Source organism: Passer domesticus, chromosome 1 (assembly GCF_036417665.1).
Source record: "Passer domesticus isolate bPasDom1 chromosome 1, bPasDom1.hap1, whole genome shotgun sequence".
Lineage (NCBI taxonomy): Eukaryota > Metazoa > Chordata > Aves > Passeriformes > Passeridae > Passer > Passer domesticus.
In genome coordinates, this window is record NC_087474.1 from 49,883,048 (window position 1) to 49,908,693 (window position 25,646).

The 25,646-nt window shown below is 35.2% G+C and overlaps 1 protein-coding gene and 1 long non-coding RNA gene across 2 annotated transcripts in view; one reads left to right on the forward strand and one right to left on the reverse strand.

Annotated features, from left to right (window-relative positions):
• The window catches only part of CNTNAP2 (contactin associated protein 2), a 1,014,456-nt gene that overhangs the window by 899,838 nt on the left and 88,972 nt on the right, over window positions 1-25,646 (reverse strand). The gene's annotated exons all lie outside the window — the stretch shown is intronic.
• On the forward strand, window positions 1,753-17,644 carry LOC135287973 (uncharacterized). Its single transcript, XR_010351376.1, has 3 exons — window positions 1,753-1,821; window positions 17,298-17,403; window positions 17,490-17,644. It is a non-coding gene; the product is annotated as an uncharacterized LOC135287973 (long non-coding RNA).

Below are 25,646 nucleotides of genomic sequence, written 5' to 3' on the forward strand. Positions count from 1 at the left end.
TCTAATCAATGAAGAGAGCTAAACCTAGCTGGTGACGACTGCTGCTTTTGGAGACATTAACATTATTCAGTCATTTGAAAATACTTTAACACAATTTACAGTTAATATCAGGCAATCTACTGTCTCATTTAAGATGTCTTATCTAAAAGTACTGGAACAGGCATTTAGTTTACAAAATTACTGTAATTTCTGCCACTTTTCTCCTCAAAATCTTTAGAATCCCATATCCTTCTACATGTTTCCCAGGTAATGAGGAGAGAAGTTTTACTCTGTCAGGACAGGAATCCTCACCCACCACAATTTATTTTTATACATCTTTAAAAATTGACACTGGTGATACTAATAAGAAGTATTTCGCAATGAATGCTGCTTCTGAAATAATCTCTATGGAGATATTTACAGGATCTACCTAACAGTTATATTTAACAAATATCTTTTCATGACAGAAAAGATTCTCTTTTAGGTGCACCAAACCTAGCTTACACAAAATGATCCAGAAAAAAATCAAAATATAAATAGAATTTATCCTCTATTAGGAACCTTGTGTTCTTGTGCATGGCTGATATTCACAGTCCCACAAATGCCCAGATTGGTACTTTTATATACATTTACAGGCATTCTCAGATATTGTCATGTCACAATCACACTTGGCACCTGCACTTTCAAAAGATACTGAGTGGTTTATAGGCTCATTATCACTGACAGGAGAAATGCATCTCATTTGGAATTATGCCTCTATAAAAAGCAACCTAAACAAAAAACACAAAGTTATCATCAGTCTTTCTAATTCTTGATTAAACATTTCTGTGAGCTAACAAAGTGAATGCAGATGGAAAAGTTTCAACTTAATGAGTCAGATGTGTGAAGGCTTTCTTTCAAATTTCTTGCTTCTGGCAATTGTCTCATGCATTCATTCTTTTCACGGTAAGGAGAAAAAAGAACTGAAAAAAGCATCTTACTTACTTCTAAGTGAATCTGTTTAGCAGGTGGATACCTGCTAAACAGATTCACTTAGAAGAAAAAACTAGTTCTAAATTTTAACTATGTATATATGAAAAATAAAGTTGGAAAAACTACTAAATCTTTGCCATGAGAGTGGGCTTGTTGCTTAAACTTCATAGGCTTTTGAGACAATTTTTAACAATCTTGTAAAAACATATATATATATATATATATATATATATATATATATATATATATATATATATATATTATTGCCACAATTAGTATCCATTTCCTTTTTCTTTCCATTCCATTTCATTACTGTGGTGGTGCATCCCCCCTCCACTCCCTCAGCCACTGTGAGATGAGCAATTCTCGTTAGACCTCAGCTTTAATGAGCAGCAACTGGGCTGAGCTCTATTTGAGCTTATCAGAAACACTGTCTGTTTCCAGGAACTAGTGCTGTCTACCAAGGTCCTGTTTTTTAGTGAACAGCCTTGGAAACTTATTTTTCTTGTCTGAATAACAGCCCGAGTGGAATAGCTTTTTGTTATCAAACCTTCAGATATAGTTACTGCCCTGAATTGTGGCCAGGATGAAAAATTATTATGAGTAAAGTCCACTCTCTTGAAACCCTGAAAACAGTGGTCCAAAGTGAGACTATTTGGGCTTTCCTGGACCTCACCAGGATGTGACGAGCAGCCTCAATCCCAGTGGGACACCTCTCACAGCCAGGAGGAAGTTTGTTGTACTGAGGACTGGTGAATGACAACAACAGACTCTGAGCTGGTACCCCACTCCTCGAGGCTCAAACCATTGAGAAAATGCAAAGGCGTCTGATGTGAATATTTCACTGAATTTAAGGGGAATTTCTCACAGGTGCACCTTTACATACTCCTTCAGGACTGTGTGCATAGGTGTTGTGAGTATGCAATAGCAAATGTGATATGAATGTTGCTCTCCTGGATTCTAAGAACTTTAAATTTGTAAGTAAGCGAGACTAGTGAGTAAGTTACTGTTGTGCTGTAGTAAATTTTATATTAATCCTTTGTTAAAATGTTTAACTTCAGCTATCAGTTAAGTGCTGTTAAATCTTTAGGCCTAACCTGTCAGTCAAGTCTGGCTCAGGTTGCAAAGGGGTCTACTCTGAACATGTAACTCAACAGAAGGGTCTTCCTTATTCCTTTTTACCTTTACCCTTTCCTACACTTTCTTTCCCTCCCTGACTCCCAGACTCTAAACAGGTAATTTCTGAGGTGATCTTGGTTTGCCTTTTTTTTTTTTTTTTTCTCTGTGTGCTTTAACCACTTACTAAGTGGTTAAAGCACACACAGCAGGGAGCCTTGCCAACAAACTGAGTTGTGTTTTTGATTTTACATTAAACCTGCTTTTGCCATTATCTTTGCTGGTGGTTCTTAAAATAACCTCAAAAAATTCATTTGTGAAAGTTACACCTTTAGATTTAATTTCTCTTCAAGTATGAATTGCTTAACAGCTGTAATTTGGCAAAACTCAACTACACTTATTTGACTACAACCGATTAAAAAACATTGACTACCAGAATTTTGATTTTTTTTTATTTTTTTATTTTATCATAAACATAGGAACTCAAAGACTAATAATCAGAATTGCATTTTTTCTGGACTTTCCACTGAAAAAAAAAAAGAAAAAAAATAGTTACTGCATGACATAAAACACAGAGAGACAGGTGGCAAATCACCTTCAAGATAACTATTCCTCTCACCTCATGTAAACTACTACCTGAATTTAATTTGTTATCATAATAAACTCAGCATTATGAGTTTAAATTTTATAAGGTGGTGTTTCTTCAATCTTTCATCCATGAAACTCACCATGAAAAGAAGGCAGTTAACAAAAATTTTGTCCTCAGGTAAGTCTAAAATATCTACTTAGCTAAAATTACACTGACAAAGTCATTCAAAACAACCATGGAATTAATAGCATATCTTTCATTTTTATTAAAGACAAACAAATAAAATAAACCACAACAAAGTACAGAATTTAACTTAGTTCATTGAAGGGGGAAGTTATCAGTCCTAAAGTCCTAAACTGACAATATTTACCAAATTATCTTTAAACTGGAGATCGTTCATAAGTAAAGGCAACTTCTTGAGTGTGCTGCTGCCTTAATCTCCTCTGACTCCAGACTTGTCTGATGCCTGGAAAACCTGTTTCTTAGACAAACTGTCTCCAGCATCATCATCTTGTCACCATATTATAAACCCACATCACCTCAAAGAAAATCGGGGGTTACTCTGAATGAAAACTCTCAATTTTTTTCTACACAAATTTATCTTTATCTGAATAATAATTGACCAAAATATTCATCAAACCATTAGATGAACAAAGTGTACAGAAAAAGCAGATGGTTTAAGTGATGAGGAAGCCTTGTTCTTTGTCCACTCAATGATGAAAGGTCTTATTAAAAATACTCCACTGTGTCACCTTTCTCTGGGAGAAAAAACTAAACCCATAAATATTCAGAGAATATCAGGTGAATTTCTATTCACCCAATAAGATTGCTCACAGGGCGACCAACTGAAAATGTGTTTTCTTAGCAATGGGAATTGATTGATTCCCTGTCTAACAGAGCAAGCGTGCTCTAGAAGATACGTGAGCTAAGTGGAGGAACCTACTTTGGGGGAAGAAAAGAATGGCACTTAATTCAAGAGTAATCTCTGTTTAAGAGACTCTCTGTGCACAGTCTCTCCTGTAGTTTAATACCCAAAGCAGTACCAATTAAGGATTATTAGACTTTTCTCAGCTTAATCCAGTTTCAGTTAACAACACGCAGTTATGATCTATACTTCTTTTTTTTATGCACATTCATATTGACAAACCAGTTTGCTTCAGAAAAAAGTTAGCATTATCCCGGTTATACAATAGGTCTTTAAGTCATTAATGTAACCTTCCATTACCACTTCCACCTTTGGTTTGCATTAAATTATATTAAATACAATTTGGCAAATTTGTATTTCAAGATTTGCATTCCAAGGCCATTAACTTTTGTAAAGCTGAAGGTTCCCACCATATTAATGGGAAGATAGTTAAAATAAAATGTTATCCAGTTTCATGTATCTTCTGAAATATTTTAAATCACCATAAAAAGTCTCAGGTATTTCTATTAATAATTGATTAGATTATTTTTAACAGTTGGCTTTTGTTATCTTCTATAACACTGCTTTATTCCTGGTACAAAGTTAAAAGGAAGACCGTGAACTTCATTCATGGCAGAGTATATACATTTCCAAAAATTCTCTGGAAGTTTTCCAGTATCACAAAGCATTGTTTTGTAGGATATATAATGGGAATAGTTGGCTTTTTTATTTAAAATTATCCACTACCATACTTGGAAACAAGCAAGTCTGCCTGGTTATCTTGGCAGCAAATAAAATGGACAAGTAGTATCAAGGAGAGGAAATGCTGGTAAAATTTTTTTTGAGATTTTACAGGAGGATATACACGGAACAGATAGTTCCTCTTTGGGTAATTTAAGGTAATGTTACGTAATTAGGTAATACTATGTATAATTTTTTTAGAAAAAAAAAAAGGGTAATGAGAAGATTGATTACAACAGCCTTTTTCAGAGCTAAGGAAATGGGCATTCACCTCTGGGAAAGAGACCAGTAAGTGGCTCATCCATTCATATTAAAACAGACATGAGAAATGTAGCTTGTCGGGGTTTATGCAAGCATAAAAGCTGACCTTCTAAAAGCAAAGCCTGCTTACAGCCTTGTCTTTAGTTAGCAAGAAATAGAGTGAGAAGGCTACATATTACATGGGTTACAAGTGACCCACACACACAAGGAGCCTTTTGTTTATTTAAATTTTTAGTTACTTTGTAGGTAACATAATTGCAAAGATGTTCTTAAGGAAAAAATTACAGCCCCTGAATAGGGCATAAATAATTATCTAAATTTCCATAGCGACATAAAATAATTCTCATTAGTACAGCTCTGGAAAAAATATGCATACACTCACTTTCCCTGTGCAGTATTATTGTAATTATTTTGCTTACAAGATAAACATATGTAAAAGAATGCATGTGAGCTCCTCATACTTCATAACATCAGACATTTTCATTGTGCATACAAAAAAGTAATACACTAAAATAAATGGGTGGTCCAGGAGATTTTTAAAAGGGCGTAGAGATTTCTGCCACTAGCTTACCATCAAATTCACCATTAAATACAGATGACAAATCATTACCAATTGACAGCTGCTGGTTTTTCCAATATTAAATAATTTAATCCTATATTTTAATGGGCAGATGTTGTCAGGACAAACATTGTAAAATTGATACTAAATATTACCATTTTGCAATCTTAGCAAGAAAGGAATTAAGAACAGAAAGGAAGTTTTAGTCCTTCAATTTTCATTGCTGCCAAATAGTAAACAGAAATAAAATAGTTTTTGAAGTGAAATGGAGAAATTCCAATGTACTGAACCATAGATACATTTCATTATCATATCATATAGGACATGTTATTTGCATCTTCAAGACTATTAAACACCTTCTGTCATAGGCAATTAAATAATATGAGATGCTTAAAACCTGGCATATTGTATTCCAATTTATTACATCCATAGTATTTGTGGTATATTGTACCTGCTGTATAGATTTCCCTCAGGTTTCTACACCATTTCTAGAAATAGAACTCATGGCAGCAAATACTCCAGATATTAAAAGAATAAATTTTGCAGTTGGCAAGTTAAGAATTTATTTGATTATTTTCTGGATACTGGCATCTTCAGTCAGAAGGTATGTGGTCAAGCAACATCACTATTCCTATCAGCAGAGTTGTTCACTCTCTGACATTTTTCATCATTATAGCTTCAACCTCAGTGACAAATATTTGATTTGTCCACATATATGATGCTCTTTCTGTACCAGAAGAGATGTGTTAAGGATTTATGCAAAACACTATAAATTATTTATTAAATATTTACTGCTCTGCATTAGCAACCAAAAGCAAAGCTCTGCTTTTATGATCTGTGTGGCTATTCTTGCATGGCTTGAGAGTAGTTGCAATGAATTTGCTATCTCTGCATGCCATCCATGACCAAGTGGCAGATTCATTGCAGTCCTGGATGAAAAAAGACTACAGAGAAGATGAACAACCCCCAAAAAAGGCATGTTGCACTAACTGCAAAAGTACTTAAAAAAATTGTAGAAAAACAAACAATCCAACAAATCCCCATCTGTTAAGGTATACAGTATTTTGATGATTTTATAGCTTGTTTATATGTATGCCTTGTAACTCCACCACAGAATATTTGCACAAACATAACATCTTGAATAAGTAAATTTTTAGATAAACCTCTAAATTGCAAAGTAGGCAGAAGTAACTTTTTTAATTCCACACTTTTTCAGATTAGAGGTGTATATGGAAACCATCTGATATTTGGTATTTTTGTAATCAATTGCCTCTATAGCCGTTGTGCTTGGACTACTACATATCTTTCTAATTCAAACACCTCTGGATTTTTATATCCTTTCTCTTATTTAATATTTATGCAGTCATTCAAGTAAATAAGATGCTAATAGCATCATTTATGAAGAAATTCTTATGACTGTATATTCCCATGCTGTTCATAAGGCAAACTGCATATGAATATCAGAATATCAGCCTCAACCTCTGGTTCCATAGCCTCTAATGTACCATTTAACTGTGTATTTCACTGTTACATGTAATACAGGGCTATTCAAAGGGCTTACAAAAATCTGTAAAAATTGTTTCCCACTCTTTTGCATTTACAGGTGTTACACAGTAACTAACCTTTGCCTGCATTGTTATTAATGGTATCACATCACAAAAGCAGCAAACAGCTCACTGCCCATATTTAGGTTAAGATTTTGCCCTGTCTTTTTGTAATCCTTATCTCTTTCCTGTCTGATTTAGCCAGTTGTCTGACTTTTTCTTTTCAGATCTCCAAATGCTGCAAGGATAACAAAGTCAAGTGGCTGGATTATGCTATGCCTATAGAAATGATTAGCATAGAGGATATGAATTGGTTATGCAGGTTTCACAAACCCTGCTCACAAAAAACAATAATGTGCTTCTCACTGATAACTTTGAAAGCTCCTCATATCTGAAAAAAACTCTTCTTAATTCTTCAATGACTTGAAAATTGAAATATTTGCATGGAAATCACAGTCACTTGTCCTTGTGACTGGGATTTTGATAAGGCAAAATATAATGTTTCTTGAACTCAAGCCTTAGCAAAGGAGTTAATTAATTTTCTAATTCAGCCTACAAATGGAATACAGTATCATTTGTACCACTTCAGGGTCCTTGTGTCAAGAAGGGAAATAATTTATAAAATTAGGGGAAAATATATATTTATATTTTCATAAATATGTTCATATATATAAATGTGCAGAATGCCACATATTACCAAAAACATATTCAACACAAAAATGTTACTTCTTTAAAAATAAGGAAAAAGCACATCCCTTTTTCATGTGTTTGTATTTCTAAAGAATTAAATCTTTTATCCATCAGTTTCTTACAATGGATATTTTAGGAAAAATACACGTCCCATTTTATTTCACAAGTTATAGGAGAAAGAGGAGAATTCATTTTCACCAAATTATTTTTTAGAAGTTATGTAACACTGAATGCAGGAGACTGCTGATAGTGTCTACATGAGATATTAACTAAATTAATTTATTAGAATTGCATGAGAGATTTGGGTTAAAATACACAGAAAGTCTGTTGCAAAAGAGAAATTTAGAAATAAAAAATCCAATTAAATTTGGTCTCAAAGATTGATTTACAACATTACAAGTTAAAATTAATGTTCAGATTTCCTCTCCAATTAGGGAGAAATAAGGTTGTTTAGAGGAATTAAAAATCCTTGATACTTTAATCATGCTATTTCAGGTCAAGGCAGAAGAGCATGCACATAAGTCTTTAAAAACTCCACTCGCTTAAAACCTGGCTGTGTACTTCATAAATTTGCTGTGTAAAAGGCAGCCAAAAACATTCCATATGGTGCTTGCATGATCAAGCTTCACTATAGTGCATTATCCAAGTTTCTTTTGCTAAGTGTGCTTCACTACTTAGGTAAGCTTGTAAAAGAGAAAAGATGTCCTCTTAATAAAAAAAATTAACACGTCATCACACGTTCCTCTGCTTATCCAGAGAGATTTTGTTATATATGACTAAAGCTTGGAGAAAAATGGCTCCAGACAAGCTGGAAGAGACATTTCTTCAGAACAAAACAAAATTAAACAAAACAAACCAAAATGAAACAAAGCCCATTCAAGAGGAGAGGGCAGTGAGAAAAAGACTGGAAGAGTTTTGGTCACTGTCCAAGTTAAGCCCACCTTATGCCTTTTTCCTTTCTGTAATACTTTTTTTTTTAAGCTATGACCAATTTAGCCATGCGTTTGCATCTGAGCTTATCTCTAAGCCATGCCTGTACAGTAAACACTGTGCAAACAGACAACCATATTGCCTTCCTTCATGCAATAAGAAAGATGGTGTGTACACATTAAAGTACACTTGCACAAGAAAATTATTGTAGGAAAAACCCCACCCAGCCTAGACTAGCAAAAATAAACTCTATTTTCTCCTTCATTCCTAAGGAGTTTTCTTCTGTAATAAAAATTTTCAACTTTATTACATGCGAAAAAAAATTAAATTATAAAAAGCACAAAATCATAGAATCATAGAATGGTTTGGGTTGGGAGGGACCTTAAAGGTCATCAAGTTCCAGCCCCTTGCAAGAGGCAAGAGCACCTCCCAGCAGACCAACTTGCTCAGAGCCCTGTCCAGCCTGGCCTTGAACATTGCCATGGTTGAGGCATCTACAACTTGTCTGGGCAACCTGTTCTTGTGCTTCAACACCCTCTTAGTAAAGAATTCTTAATATCCAATCTAAATTTTTCTCCTTTGATTTAGGTTGGCATATAATTTTTAATTTAAAATTTATTTAAGGTATTAGCTTTTTATTTCTTACTGTTTTATCTCAATTATTTTTTTAATGTTAGCAGCTTGTTTTGGGGAAATCAGCAAATGAAGACAGGAAAATGTGCATATGCTCCCTTTTTTGGAATAAACTGGGTGAGACATTGTGATCATTGTGCTAATATTTAAATTAGTCTAATGGATAATCTGACAGCAATAACTTCTTTCCCTGGTAGTGAACAAGGTTTAGAATCTGAGATCCAGATTACTAAATCCAGTGAAGGATTTAGTACAGAGGTACACTGTCACAGGCAGGCACAATACTCATTGCAAAGATTGATTTCATGCAAATTACACTGCAGTCGTAATATCTGGAGCTCTGTAGAGATGAAAAGATTTTCTCCTACTCCTCCCCTCCCTTTCCACTAGTTTGTAAAAGTTCCCTTCAACACTCTGTAAAAGGAGTCTGTTTGCTAAGTCTTACAAAGGCTTTTTGAACTTAAATGTAAATAGGTACTTCAAGGATCTCAGAAATACTACCATACTCCCAAAAGACTCTTGAAGAAATAAATTTTTAGTCCTAGAGTGCAAGATGTATTTAGGGCCTTTTAACTGAAGTATAATTTTCTTGGGGGAGATATATCATGGAGAAATTATTCATGCTTCCTATCTTGAATAGTTTAACTCAAAACTGGAAAATATGGGCTGTGGGACGCATTAACATTTTCCACAGGCCCCATACTGACCCAGAGGATTCCTCACTGGACTGCTGCTTGAGAGCAGCTAGAGCTCATCTGGACAGGTTTTTCTGAACCACTAAGAGACACAATATGGAGTCAAAGCTTTCCCTCTATCCACACTGGAATGGTGTCACATTCATTAGCACACAGAAATACCTTCTTCCTTCTGAACCCTCCAGTAATCACTTCTTGGAAAGTTAAAATATGACAAGTTTTAGATTATGAATATTTCTTCCAAAGAGGGATATTCTTACCTTTTCTCTGTGAAAAATATCATGCTTCTTCCTTACTTTTGTTCGGGCAAATAAAAAATATTGTCAATATGCTGAAGAAATAATTATGATGGAATTAAAGAGAACAGATACTTGAGACATGAAGAGTGAACGGTAGAAATCTGTAGAATAGTTTCTTTCTTAAGTTACATTTTGTTCCCAAATGTTGGGGAAAAAAAAAGTAAAAGTTTTATTTTGTTTCCTTTTTCTTAAGATAACATTCTGATTACTCTTTTGAAATAATTTCTACTAAGAGACAACTGAAATATCCTCATTACTGCAAACATAATTTCCAATTGCAGATTTTTTTTGAGGACTACAGTAAAATAATGCTTCAATACAAAGCATCACTTTTTCTAAATTTCTTCCATTATATATTTATACTCCAAAAAAGACGTAAATTACTTTATACTACTGCAATGAATTAAGTATCTTTCTCAGGAAGCCAGAGATACCAAAGCTCAGGTCTTTGTCCAGTTCATGCTTGAGAAATATATTATAAGAAAAAGATCTCCCATCCTTACTTCCCCACTACATTATTTTTAACTGACTAGTATCTTGTACTCCTGAGCCTTCTGGCTACTTATTGAATAGTATATGAGTTCATCTAAGGCATGGCCATGTACATTTTTCTTTGTTTGTGTGAAATGAAGGCAAAGTGCTGAAGAGTTGACCAAGGGACTGTCTGAACAGTAATAGGCAGCAACTCCATTTGAGCTTGTTTACCTCACCTCTAAATTAGCTAGCATTAGAGAAATGGTATCTGTGCCTGTCAATTAAATATTTGACTATGATATTAGCAGTCCCTTCTAGGTGCAGTATAATGGGAAAGGTTGCATGATTTTCAGGTCTATGGCATGCCCACAGTATACTAAGGTGGTGTTCAGGAAGTTTATATACAGGGCTTGCAGACTAAACCAGAAAAAACTTCTCAAGGCAGAACAAACACTCAAAAGAAAACCAATTATTTAACAGAGACAATTTCTAGACCAAGTTAAAAATATTGACTGAAATTCAACTGTTACCTTGGCACAGCAAAATCCAGGATTTACCTCCTGGCAACCACACTGCAGCCTCCAGCTGAGTTGAACGTGAGCACAGGAACAGGACTGGGGAAACAGCTTCCCCCAGCTGAGATTTTAAATGCCCTGGGTAATTTTAGTCAAAGAAAATACCTTGAAGCATCTGCGTTGTTTATTTCAAAGCTATCACTACAGGCTTTATAGATATCTTTACATTTGAAATAGGGAATACCTGAATAAAGTTTCCTCAGAAATAAAATAAATGTTAAATGTTTGAACTGCCCATTGTTCCAAATAAGAGGCTGCTAAAGCATCAGCAATTCTCTCCATTGGTGCGAGCTGTGCAAACAGCAATACTCTGGAGCAGAAAGGGCTTTCTATTTGTCTTCAAGGGTTCCTAATTCAGAGGGTACAGCAAGAAAATAAGTAAGATTAAGTGACATCATATTGTAATTTACAAAATCTTATAATTAAAGAATATTGCAATAGAAGCAAGCTTGTCAAAGGAAGAAAAATACAACTGAAATATTTCTGAACCCATCATTTTAGATAAGCAGCATATTAACAATAAAGGTCTCCCTCCTGAAGAAAAATACCTCACAAAACCACATGAAATATTCATAATGCTGCCTTGAAACATGATATTTACATGAAGAGTTGCAGAGTATAAATGCTGCATTAATGAACCTAGGTAGTGCTACTTACTCTGGAAATACCACAGTTGCAAATTGAAGAAAAATAAAGCTGCACATAAGTATGCTACCAAAATGCTAATATACAACTCTGTGGAGGAAAATATAACAGGAAAGAGCTTTTCATTTGCATATGGAAGCTTTTAAATCATTTTTGGCTCTGTATTTTGGCTTTTTAAACATATCACTTACTAAATGGCTGTCTAGGTTTGGGTAAGCATTTGAGCAATAAGCAATGTTAAGCTTCATTGTTCTACAGTTTATCTTAATGCATTATTACCAAGAATATGCCAATTAAATGTTCTTACTTGCTTGTCTTTTCTGTGCTTGTAGTTAAAGAATATAATTGCCAATTCATCTGTGCTTGTATTTGATGTTTAAAGCCACAACAACTCCAGCTGTGGCTTCCATAAAAATTGGAAGATTTGCCTATACATCTCTCACCCTTCATTAATGCATTATAGGCTACTTCTTTTCCATCCATAATCCAAAGCTATGCTTCTTTCAACTTTTAGGAAAACTTTCTTGCTTCAGTCTAAAGGGCAGGTTTAGTGCACAAATTAGTTCATATGTACTTTATCATTAATTTTCTTTGTTTTTTATACTGAGTTTCTCAACAGTAGAAACAGTAGAAAACCATCCAGATGTCAGAATTATCTGAAAGCTAGGTTTACCTAAATAAGCACATCTGAAATTTTTCACCCCTGAAAATAAATTATTCTGCTACTTCCCTGTTCAACCCAGGCAATTAAAGACCCCTGATTTGTGTACTTTAAAACCTAGTTAGCTATTCACTGGGAATTTATAGAATTAAAATATCAGTTTCATGTTGTTACTTCAGTTACTGCAAATACAGTAAGAATGACTATTTTTTCATTAATTAGTCTCTTTCTTTAAAGATAATTCACTTGATTGCGATGCAACATACCTAGCCAATGTGACAGCTCATCTACATTCATGTCATCCCCAATTAAACTCCAAATATATTGTTATGCCAATGATTTAAGTGGATATGTGCTGTAATTCACTACACAACCATGCAAGATTTGACTGCTGTAACCTGCAGGATTTCATCCAAATTGTTGAGGCAATGCTGAGTGAGAAAACTTTGTTGGTACCCTGTACTGAGGGGAGCCATCTTTACTGCAAAATATATACTAAAGCTGTGAGAAATTGTTCCTTCTTTTGCCAGTCTCCTGCTGAAGTAGGAATAATTCTTAGTTCTCTCTCTCTCTCTGAAAATGTCTCCCAGAGGGTGCCTTTATTGTAGCCCCTGCCCTCAAGCCCAGAGCTGCGCGTATGCGCTGTTCCCGCCTCCTGCTCTGTCCAACTGCCTGCAGAATTTGGCTAACAAATGAACACTCCATCTCTAAAACATAGGGCAGTTATTTATCCATAGATTAGGGGATAAAAAAGGTCATTAATCCTATCCTGACTTTGTTTCATGGTTTGATCTTAGTCTTACATCAGAAGATGCAGACTTGCCTGTCAGTTTGAGCTTTTGGCTGAAGCTGACTGCCATTACTTGCTCTCTTTGTGGGACTGCCTCTTAACCTTGGATCACTGTCCTCGCTTGGCTCGGTGTCACAGGTGGCTCCCAGTGTCCCTTCTCTTACGGAGCAGTGCCCACCAATGCTGCTCCTGGATACTGCCAAGGCTCATACCCATAGCACATGGTCAAAAGACAGAGCATTCACATAGAGGCCCAAGGAAAATTAGAAAGTATCCTGAGCAGGATATTTCTAGGGGTAGGAATGTCACTGTAGCTTCTCTCCTTGAAAGCATGAGCCCTTATTAAACAGTCACAATGATCTGTTAACAGCTTCTTTCCAGTAGTTCTAGGAAACAGAGGGAAAGGATCAGGAACAGTAGGAGCTGCCCAATTAGCAGAGAGGTCCAGGTGGGAAGTGGGAGAACATTGTGGAGCAGCTGTTTTGGAAGTGGAACAGCTGATTGTGCACTCTTAGATTGACACAACCATTACTCTTAACAAGACCTATAACTTAGACTCTGTGCAGAATTAAAAAGCTTATGTGATTATTTTGCTCTTTGAAAAATTCATGATTAGCCATAGACATAACCCCTTCACCACCTCCCTCCCTTAGTTATTTCTGTTACTTAAAAAAAGCGTATGGTACGTTTGAAAAATGCTGCTTCTAAGTGATCTTACAGTATTATGCTATATTTTAATCGTTTATAGAATAAAACTACTAATACACAGATGATAAAAATTCTACCAACAAGAGTCCTTCAGCCATCCTGCTGGTTTCTGTGATGAGTAGCCATGGTGAACAGAACAAAATATAAATAGAAAACAGTGGAAAAAAGAAACCTCTGGCTGAACATGTCCCTGCCTTTTCCAAGAAGACTGAAATGTCTTTTTTCTGTAGGTATTTAATATTGCAGTTTGCTCTTGCTGCTACTTAAGGAGTACAGAAAGAAATAATTCAAGTCATGCTAACTTACTGATGCAAATGCAAACCTAGTCTAATAAGGTATTAGAATAATATAAACATAAATAATAGCTTCTGTGTAGCCCAAAACAATGGTAGGTAATTTCATTTTAATTAAATGTCAGTGTGAAAACTCTCTCTGAATTTATCATAATAACTATTCTGACCATAAGGGAAAAAAAAAAAAAAAAGGGAAGAAAATGGTTGAACAGTTATTTTAATATTCTATTGTCATGCAAGATATCAAACCTGCTGGCTTTCTGATTAGCACTGACTTCTTTTGGCATTAAAAAACAAGGTCAACTCTTCTCACAGGAGAGAGTGTTATCACAATTGTGTAATACAGAGCATATAAAACACATCCGAGCCACTGCTTGCCAGAATACTTCAGTTCCTCTTAGTTCTCTTACAGAAAGACTTGGAGATATAGACTAGGATATCACCAGTACCTTAAAAGGAACGGTGCCCATACCTTCTCACTAGGTTTTTTAGCAGCCTTGTTTACATTTTCATTAAAAGGAGGAGAGAGAAAAAACCCAGCTGCACTCAGATGGGAAAGTCAATGAGGATAAAAATGTCTCAATACAAGTTTGTGAATAGAAAAAAGCTTGAATTAACCAGGCAAACCACCTCACAAGGCCAATCTGTAGCTTCAGTCTTGGTCTGCTCTACAGCATTTCCAGAGAGATGCCTTTTTCCTCTCCAAATACTGCAGATGCTGGACATCACCAAAGATGTCTGCCAGCCATTCCTTTAGTCCTCTCTTGCAGATATTTAAACTTATGGATTGCACAAGCCAACAAATCCAGGAAAAAATGAAAGCAAGAGGCTACAGAATCTATAGTAAAAATGCAAGCAGCAAGAAATCCTCATATTTCCATCAAAAGCCTTTAAAGTATTCTGCTTTCTTCATGACGTTTCTCTCACAATGTTTATCCATAACAATACCTTCTTGTGGTAGAAGAGCAATGCAACTTCAAAGTACAAGAAACACGGACCAGGCTATAAAAGAGGCATAACACAGAAAAAGGTATAACAGCTGGCAATCTCAGCTTCAAGAGATAACTTTTAAAGCCTTTCTCAGTGTACTAACCATTTCAAAGACAGTGTGAATTTTTTAGAGCTATCTTCCAGGATTATTTAAACTCCATAGTCTAATTATAAAAGAAAAACACAAAAACACATTCAAAAAGAAAAACACAGACTACCTCCCAAAACCTTTCCCCTTTTAGTAAGCATTACTTTTTCTAGAACAGAAATTTGTCAGAATATATAACTTGCTGTTCAACAAAGTGTTGATTTGATAATGTAGTTTCAAAGGACTACTGCATTTTGTGAAGTTATGCATTTTTCATTAAAACTGTTGTCTGAAATAATAGTGTTGATCAGAGGACAGTCTCCATAGTACTCATATGCTTTTTAAATTGCTAACAATCAAACAAACAGCTTTTTAAAACAAAAGAAGCACTTAATATCATTTGGTTTCTAGTTTGTAAACACCTAGGAGAAGATGAACTTAATTTTGTCCTGTTAGCAGTTGACTTCTACAAAAAACATATAAAAGGCATTTTTTCTATGAACAAACAGACCATTAACATTTAAACATACCAATTTTGAGAGAAAATCATTTTCAAAGAAAAGAATGTGAAAAAAGAGATTTAAAAAATTCTTTGAAAGAATCTAGCAAATACACATATACAGTATGCCTTAAGCAAAAATTAAAGCTAGAACCTCTATGGATTACATAAAGAATTAAAATTATGAATGCATTAGGAGGTAACACATTAGCAATGTGTGCTCCAAGTTAGAAAGAAAGTGGTTTGCTTATGTAAGAACACCTGCACAAAGTCACACCAAAGGCCATGTGGCCTTGTTATTTCCCATGCCACCAGTAAAAATTATCACATTAGGAAGGACTGTAAAATAAAGGTAAAGAATAAAGTGATCTTTTCCCCAAATGCCAGAACATTCTGATGTCTAATCTCATATCCATATCTCTAAAAATTTCTCAGGATAGTAAAAATTGAAACGAAATGAAAACAGTCTAAAGTACCTATAGGTACTTTCTCCTTTTGTTGCATAAAATAGACGGTTTAAGATGCAGACTGCCATCCTAAATTTTTCAGTAGTCTGTTTCATCTGAAAAAGTCTTTATTCTTTATTCAAAGAAGTTACTACTTGTAATATGAAGTATTTCTGCTGTATATATTTGTAGCAAGATTACTACTGAGCACATTTAAAACAAAATCAAAACTAAAGAAAGTTTTAGAGTACCCAGAAAGCATTTCTGGATGAAAAGAAAGGCCATCACCAAAACACAGGAAATAAACCACTATTGCAGATGGGATGGTTGTGTTGCCTACATTTCTCTTTAAGACCTTATTTTTATATTGTCACTGATGAACCAGCATCAAAATGCTAACATTGCCAGACTAACTTCACTGAGGGAAAAGCTAATGAGCAGTGGCTGTGTTTGGCTCTCCAGGCTGTTCACTGACTGCTGAAACTTGTAACTAGACAGTTCTCTGAGCATAATGTTTCAGCCCATTATTTTTTGAATTCTATTTTCTGTTTAAGAAGGCTCAGCTAAAGTAAAGTCAGATCTTACTTCAGAAAATATTTGTTGTTCTCACAGACCTTTTAAAATGTAGTACCTTACAACTACTGATTGCTGGACCTTGCATTTTTAACACTACTTTTAATTTACCATTTTAGATATTATTATTATTATTATTATACAACATAGACTTTACTTGAGTATTTTTATCCTTGCCTTCATTGAAATTTACTTCTATTTAATTAAAATAGGAGTGTATTTTCTACCATAGTATTTATGGGGGGCAAGTCCACCTTATTTCACTTTGTTTGAAAAACTAAATCATATATTAAATTACATGTACTTCACTTCTGTTTTAAGGACAAAAGTCTGCTCAAAGTAGCTCAAAACACTCTTTGCCTTTACTCCCTCAGGCACTGTTAATGATAGCTCTGGCTTGCTCTGGAAATTCTACCACAGCCAGGCAGCCATTTCCAAATAAAGCCTTTTTCTGCCCTTTTCAACCCAGCTAGAGAAGCAGCCAACAGCAGGAATACAAATTTCGTTAATCAGCTAAATCACAGTGTTCTGGTGAGTCTGATACTTGTAGCACTCAAAAGGGCTGCACACCACCTTCAGTCACATCAAGGCTGTATCCTTCTTCACTCAAACTACCAAATGTCTTTTCTGGGTGTCCTCACAGATGGCTGCAGCATGGAGTGATCCCTTGGAAACAACTGACAACAACTACATCCTGAACTCCAGCACAATCCCCCAGCTAGAAGCATTCACACCTCCATTTGAATATGGTGAGAAGTCACATAGTTTTGTCACCTTCTGAAAAGGGACAGATTTTGGAAGCACTGACACTGATATTGCTGCTGTTTGTTTGCAGAGGCAAAGATCATAAACCTCCATGCACACAACTGCCCTACCAAACCACTTTGCTACTTTGGTGTAGCAAACCATTTCTGCAAGTTTGCGTGAAAAATCACCTCAGAGTGGAAGCAATTAAGCACAAAGCTCAGCCTTCAGACATAAAACAAGCAGCAGAATGAAGCCCTGGAGACTCACTGGCCTCTGCCACAGAAAACATCATCCTTTTGTGGGGCTGCAGACATTTTCAGAATCTCTCAGTATTAGATCCTGGTAGGTAGGTAAGGCTGGTATCCTTAGCCATTACACCACACTCAGTAATTATAAGTTTTTAATTTCTTTGATAGAGAAATTTCCTGACTACAGCGAGATACAAATCAAGATTTGGAATTGGAATGTCAACATCTTAAGCAAACCCTGTATAAAGAGTCAAGCATTTGAATGTATTTTATACTGTTTTTGCAGAAGGGATCTTTTATCTATACTGCATATATTTATAAATATATACACATTCATAAGTGTATGGATACATGGATACAAAATGTCATCCTGGATTTAAAGTTCAGCCCATTTAAAACTTATAAAGAATGTATGTTTCTAATACAACACATAAATTAAAAGACAGTGCAAATATATTTTTTAACAGTAATAAACGGATTATCAAAACTTTTAAATAAAAGTACAGGAGTTTTATTTAACTAGTTACTTTTATCTCAATTTCAGTCACACTCCAGCACATACTATCAGCCTTATCTGCCATCACCACCCGAAAGAGTCAGGAATTTGTCAGCTGCACATTTTCACATGTCAGCAGCAGTTATTTGCGCTTAGAAACACTAGTGCCATATGAAAGATAGTGGGCTCAGACCTGCTCATAACTGGGCGACCTCATTACTTACTGTGAGATGCAACTTTCAAATTTCTCAGCATCGTGCAAATACATTTTACAAAGCACCAGAAAGGTCATGCCCCAAATCTTAACTGGAATAACTAAGCCTTACAAATGCTGGGTGAGATATCTTTTTTGCTGCTCTGTTTCATTTGATAACATCTGCAAGCCCTGTCTTAAGGATGAACAAAACAACAACAGTGGCACCTGGGCAATATGTCTTAGAGAGCTTTCAGGCTAGGTGCCAAATAGGAGACAATGACTCAGAATGGAATGACTGAGCAGCCTCATTTGCCTGCAGTTGTCTAAAGACCCAACATGAGGCTTGAGGAAATACACAGGCTCTGAGGCAAACAGTGAAGAAATCCATAGGGCTGATAAAGCCCACACAATTTCAGGCTACTTTTATGTTGAGCTGTTTGCTCAAGTGAGAAGCTATGCTAATGCAAATATATTTCCAGTACCCGAGCTAGGTCAGTAACCTTTCCATGGCACTGCTCTGTACCATGCTGATATGCACCATCCCTCAAAAATTCCTCCTGTTAGATGGAAGTGTTTGGAAAATTAAGATAGTAATATTTGAAACATTCAGCTACACTAATGCAGGATCAATAAAAATAACTCTGAGTGTCTCAAACCACAGGAAACAGCCTTTGTGTTTGTTTCAAAACCCCAGAAGGTTAATTCCTTAATAAGTAATAAATAAATGAAAACTGCAACGAATCAAATTTTTTTTCCCAGCAATTTTCAAAAATATTTTTTTGGTCTAGGAGGATAACTTGAAGAACACCCATAAAAATTCATGAAAGCATCCTAATAATCTACATTTTTAGAATACAGTGGGATGCCAACATGAATAGTTTAAGCTACTTTTTACTCTAACACTGAGAAGATTATGCAATCTTTTTTTTTGAGTAACAAGTGAAGTGTAGATGTAGAGAATGAACTAATTAGTTTTAGTGGATTTGAAATTATTAACAAGGAAAGTGTTGAATGAGTAAAATAAACAAACACCCACAGAGTCTCCAGAGTAACTATTCCTTATCTCAAATAAAGTATTGACTTCCAAAATGAGTTCAGAGAAGAACTATCCTTCAATGTATTCCAAATGACTTCTCAAGCTTTTTAAGTAGATGTAAAATTTACAAATATTGGCAATTAACACTAAAATAGGTAATAGGTTATGAAACAAAAGCATCTTGGCTGCTCAGCTACTGTATCCTGCTTATACATGCTAGGTTTGAGGTGAAGAGTTTCCCCACAGGCCAGATGAACACAGCAACACTAGAGTTTTGGCTTTTCTCTGTCCTGTGAGGTACTGTTCACTTCCAAGGACTATTGGGGTGTATTCCACTTATATTCACCTTAATACTAACATAAGGATCTCTCCCTCTGACAACATCCCTGATTTTTTTTGTGTCATGATTTTTGGTCTTTTCAACTAAAAATTGCAATTTTCCTCAGGGTATTGAGAAATGTGTGCTTTTCATATATGAAACCAAGTCTTTTGACCATCATGACTACTGCAGAATTACCTGCAGCTGGAGAAGGAAAGAGGCCACAGGGGCCTGATCTAAACAGTATATGTCAACCTAGGCTTACATACCTTGTTAGCAAAACTGAACCAGTCTCATGTGTTCCACACATCCAAATTGACCAAGGAAGCTGAGAGACAGTAACTCAATCCATGGATTCTTAATGGACTGCACTGATGATTAGCTTGAAAGTGAAAAAAGATCTGCACTCTCACTCTTACTCCTGTGCAATGAGAGCTTTACAAATTGGTGGCAGCTCTGCTAAATTAGATTTAATACAGTGTTATTGCATTTGACAACAAAACAAAGTCATGGGCAAATGGAGCTTTTGAAATGCACTGTAACAACTTCTTCTGCCAGTTTCTTACTTATGTAATTAGACCTCTTGATAGAAGCAATGAAGTAGAACTGGGCTTACCTGAAGTGCAACATACCCACCTTCTTTTATGTATATATTATATATATGTGTGTGCGTGTGTATGTGTGTGGGACTTCATACAAAGGGAGCCTGGATCCAATTTTCTCCCACCTAGTCTATTTCCAGACTATTGGTATTGGCCTCTTTAGATACTTATTCCATTGGACAAATGGACCGAAATAAGAGCCAGTTCTCCTTTGCACTATATTTGGTATAATGACATGCTCAGGTGAACACTCAGAACAAATCCTCACCAGGACAGAGCAATGAGCCTTAAAACCACTTAGAGGAAATGCTTGAAACAAGGTGCAAATAATAGGTGATCTGACAGAAAGTCTGCTTCTGTAAGACCTCATGAACTGCTCTCACCTTCCAGAAATGAACAAGTACCCTTTATACAATGCTGCCTAAATCACAAGTCAGAGTACGCAGGATCATTGGGAGTGTCAGTAAAAAGGCTTCTCAATATTACAAATGCCCACATTAATCATTGCCTTCATTGAAATTTACATTCACATTACTACATTAAAACTGTTAGTTTCTGCTGGTTGAGACAATGAGATAATGCAGGCATATAAAAATAACCAGAAATAAAAATTCTTATGCATCAAAACATATCTAGCATCCCAATTGATGAGCACTTAGCTGAAGAAATTCTCCAGAAACAAGAATAAGATCAGGACTTTTATTCACTTTAGGTAAGTGCAGTACTATGCTCTGTCTGTAAAGTCAAATATATTTGACATATTCAAAAAATATATTCCTTATACAGTCTATGTTACTTATTATGTGAATCGCCAAAAATATTATGAATCTCAGTTCCCACTGTCTCAGCATTTAGAGGTATCAGTAATTTGCTGAAACTTCACCAGGTAATTTCTACAAATAGAGGTTTGCTCAAGTTACCTTTCATATTTACAGACCTACCTATCAAACTGTAAAGAAAACCACCATACCATTTCTAATCCACCCAAGAATGATACAACACAAGCCCTTTGAAAAACCTGCTGAGTTTAAGCATAAATCTGCTGTCAGTGAACATTTCAATTTATGGAATATGCCTCCTCAGAGAATCAGTCTGCTAGATTGTTTCATTCCACAAAAAAAGTTTCCCATTTCCACTGCTTTGGCACTTCACAATGAAGCAATTACTGCAGGTGCAAAATGTACTGCCCTGCTGTCTAGGTCCATGCTTTATTGGGAAGAGATGAATTAAATATTCTGAAACACATTTATTTCCCAGATGTAGCACAACACTTCAGTAGGAAATAAATTCTTAGATGTGCTGCAGTTGTCTAGTTAGTCATGCCATCCCTTTCTATTTTCCATGTTTCCCTTGTTATTCTGTTTGTCAGACTTTTGGTGAAATTCAAAATCTCCTGCTATATATAGAGTCATCAAGGTTGGAAAACAGATATGTACACACTATATAGTTAGTGTTTGACTATTTTTATCAGTGGTTTAATATGCTAACTAAATAAAAAGAACTGAAGCTAAAGTAGACATGAAAATATGATCCACTGCTAACTAAGAAGATGCACATAAATTCTGAAATCAAATATCTCTTAAATAACAATATTATTCAATTCTGCAAGCAGTAGTGTTTAATTAAATTCCACTCCTAAACAGTTTAATTTAACGAAGTGTCATTTAGAAAGATTAGTTTACATAATTATATCTGAAACTTACTAGTGAATCAAAAGTAAGGTTTCTTGTTTGGGTTTGGCTTTTTGTTAGTGAGACAGACTTCAAGGATATATTTCTGGCAATAAAATTAGAAACATTAACAACTCTACCTGGTCTTTCTGGATTTCTGGAACAATTAATAAAAAAAAATAAAGTAGACACCACCTATTATAAGTTTCTTTACTTCCCTGGCAGAACTAAAATTCATATGTCAAAGGCAGGCCTTGTAAATACAATAGTGTGTAGGTTTTTAAAGGAGCTCCAGTCCAAGTTCAATAGTACACTGCAGGTGGAGAACCTGGGGTACTCTAATACATAATTCTGTGAAATACCCTTCATTTTGATGCTTTTGAAGTCAGGAGAGGTACAGACCTTCAGACAATGCAAATGAAGCCCTAACCTGTCCTGCTGCAGGCTTGGAGCCTCCTGCAGACAGTCTCTCTATGACTGCCAGTGTTCTTCCCCCACCTTGATGAGCACAAGCAACGGAACAACAATCTGCTTTTGCAAAGGAGAGACTAAAATTAAGTAGTAGAATGTAGGAAGCAATGTCTCTCCCCAGGACAGCTGCCACCATTGCTTTTATGTCATTGTGAAATTTGGAATAAAGAGACAGGTGAAGATAATGACAAGAAAGACTGTACCAATCCAAAGATTAATATCCAGCAGTCAGGAGCAAGGGCTACAATAGGCCAGTACTGCCTAAAAGACCACCTGCAAAACAGTCTAGACACAACTAAAAGGAAGCAAGGCTGCCTTTGTCAAGGGCGTTGTTTTCCTCCTTTCCCCCTCCATTTTAACCGAACTTTGAACAGATGACTAAGACTAAGCTTAGAAAGTATCTGGCACCTGAAGCATTGTATATGATTTCCTCCTGATCCCCAAGACAAGGCAGTTTTTGATGTGAACATTAAAGCCAGATGGAGAGTAGTGGTACCCACATTTCTCTTGCCCTTTTCCCACCACTTAAGGGGAGGATTAATAAGCCTGCGATACCTGCTTGTGATTCAGGGCTGATCATTTTTCCAAGATATTCTCTAAGATTAATCCAAAGCAATGATACAAATTACAGCACAATACTGAATATACTTGAGTTGATTTTATGAGCTCCATCTTGGGAAGAGCCAGAAGCTATCTCAGACCAGTTTGACTTCTTTATCTTCCTTTGAAAGGGGAAGGTGCAAATATTTCATACAGTCAGTTGTGTTGTCTATTCAGTTATTTGTGGCTAACAATTGTGGAAGTCCCTGTAAGGATCTGATTTAATGAATCCCATTAATTAGATGTAAATGCACTGCCTGAGATCTAGAGAGTGACATCACCTTGACAAAAGTTGCTTCCCAGATACCCATTAGAAAAAGCTGTGATGGTACTAAGAGTGAACACTAACAGGAAAATGTATTTCTAAGTATACGCAATATAATTAAAAAGAAGAGCACATTTTAAAGACTACATTCTTCTTTATGCTGATTGAATATTGAAAGGAAGGAATCTATGAAAAAAGCCAGTTTTGTAGGAATTTTAAGTTTTACCATTTGAAATTGTTCAATGGTGAAATGCAATGAAAGAGATACAGCAGAATTGTAGTGTACCAGGAGTAAAATTATCATCACCTGAATTTTTTTGCTAAATTGTGACTGTGAAGCAGATATTCTTACTCTGGAGATTGCCTTGCACAGAATTCAGTAGGTGCTTCCCAATAAATAAAACTGAAATTTATATCCAATATTATCCATGAAGCTATTTTATTGCTAATTCAATGTGCTAGCTCAAATACATCTTCACTTGGGCTTGTGATTTTTGAATCAAAATTCTTAAAGAAATATTTATTTTAACAGCTACCAAAATGAAAATGAAACTCAGCTGACCATGAAAAAACAAGTTTTGTATGTTTAGATTAAATTTAATTCCTGGACTTCTCAAAAATATTGTTTAATTTGTTGCATATTGAAACCATGAGAGTTTGAATTTGGCTCATCTAAAAAAAAGTTTAGTTTGTCTCTGGATAGAAATCTTTGGAAAGATAAATCTTTTTTGCAGTTGAAACATTACAGAACCTTCTTTCTGGAAATGGTGAACAAAAGAAATAGAAAAACCACTGCACATTGAAAATCAGTTTTAATGGAATGTTGTTGATGATAGGATCACTGCCAGTAAACATCTCTGCAGGCACTGAGGCAGACTCCAAGAAAAGAAGTCACAAATAGAATGTGCCAGACAGCAGCTAATGCACTCCAGCAACAGACCATAAAATTGCTTAAAATTGCATAAGGTAGGTTTAGACAGAATTTCAGGAAGTGGATAAAGAATCTGGAAAAATGAATATGCATTAGTCAGTGTAGATGATACCCAGAAATGCTGGTACCAAATCTTAGTTTTGTTTGGTATCTGGTAAGAAAAGGTAACTTTGTCAGCAGCTTTAATTTCTGAGGTGGTGTTAGGAAACAGTGCTCAAGGAATTAATTTCTCATCTATGTGTTTTCAAGTAAATTGATTCAAAATAACCAGAACACAAGCTGCCAGACAAGACAGTAAATTAAGGCAGGTTGCCTGAGTCTAAACACACAGTAATGTTTTTCTCTCAGTGTAAATCCACTGAAATATACATCTTTTAAATACAGTATAATGAAAATTGAGCTCAAAATTTGGTTTTGCTGTCTTATTTAACAACATTTAAAACTTTCTATTTTAGTCTGAACAAGTTTTATAAGATTTTTCTTAAATAAATTCTTCTTCAAAGTTCTCTACACCTCTGCAGTAGAATGCTAAAATGCTGGCAATCCTAGTAGTCCCTGGCTTTATTGTTGTTGTTGCTGCTATAATTATTATAATAATAATAAAAATATTATTACTATCACTATCACTATCACTATTACTATTACTATTACTATTACTATTACTATTATTATTATTATCAAACTTTCCTTATACAGCACTTTTATATTCTCAAGGCCATAAAATTACAGTTCTTGGAGTAAGCAGATTGACGCAATATTTTCAATACTCAAGTGATCTCTGCTTTTCAAAGACTTCTGTTCAAAGCTAATCCAATATATCAGAAAAATAATAAAGACAAATGCTAGTGTAGACTCATGACTGGAAATAATAATGACAAAAATTGCAAAATGCTGAAATTTGCCTGACCACATAAATCATGTTATTCAGTGCATTATGCATTAAATTATGTCAGTGGGGTGAAATTGTACATTTCATTGAGTTATAGGTAAAAATAAATTCATAGGTGTTTTTTTATTTATTTCTCAGCATACAGAAGGAAAACATAGTTGTAAATCAAAAGTATCTTCCCAGTCTTCAAAACTTTCAAGAACTCAAAATATTTCTAAGGCAATGTAAGTTTCAGAAAAATTACTAAATAAGTTAACAAAGGGTGACGATATTCACCACTATCGCTCACCTAACCCTGGAGTATTTCTTAGTGTGCTTCAACAAGAATGAATCTAGAGGAATTACATTAAAGAAGGTAAAGGTGGTAGAGTGATAAAAGTCCTGTCTAAAGAGACAACAGTTTTAACTGACTTTTTTACTGGCTTTCTTCCTGCATTTTGATATTTTGACATGACATTTCACAGTGTTTCACAGCCACTACCTTCTAGGACAGACCCAGCAAAAGGACACAGGGTATACACA